Below are 470 nucleotides of genomic sequence, written 5' to 3'. Positions count from 1 at the left end.
GTATGTTCTTCCCTTTTGAATTTCCAACTCCAGATCTTTGCACATTTCATTATATTTTACTTTGTTTCAAGCTGCCCTTAACTCTTATGCTTAGCTCTTTTATGTAATTTCTTCCATTTGCTTTAGCTACTTTCCACTCAAGAACAAGTTTCACTCTCTTCTGACATCTATTTTGGTCTTTTCTTTCTTTCCTGCCTTTTTAATGACCTTTTGTTTTCTTCATATATAATATCCTTGATGTCATCCCACAACTCATCTGGTCTTCAGTCATTGGTGTTCAGTTCAGAAATCTACTCTTCAGATGGTCTCTAAATACAGATGGGATATACTCAAGGTCATATTTTGGCTCTCATAGATCTAAATTTCTTCAGCTTTAACTTAAACTTGCATATGGAGCTCTGGTAGCGTAGTGCCTAAGGCACTTGGCTGCTAACCAGAAGGCTGGCGGTTCAAACCCACCAGCCACTCCT

This window comes from Orycteropus afer, unplaced genomic scaffold (assembly GCF_000298275.1).
Source record: "Orycteropus afer afer isolate SDZICR_OR568_19922 unplaced genomic scaffold, OryAfe1.0 scaffold00109, whole genome shotgun sequence".
NCBI lineage: Eukaryota > Metazoa > Chordata > Mammalia > Tubulidentata > Orycteropodidae > Orycteropus > Orycteropus afer.
This window is presented reverse-complemented; position numbering follows the sequence as displayed.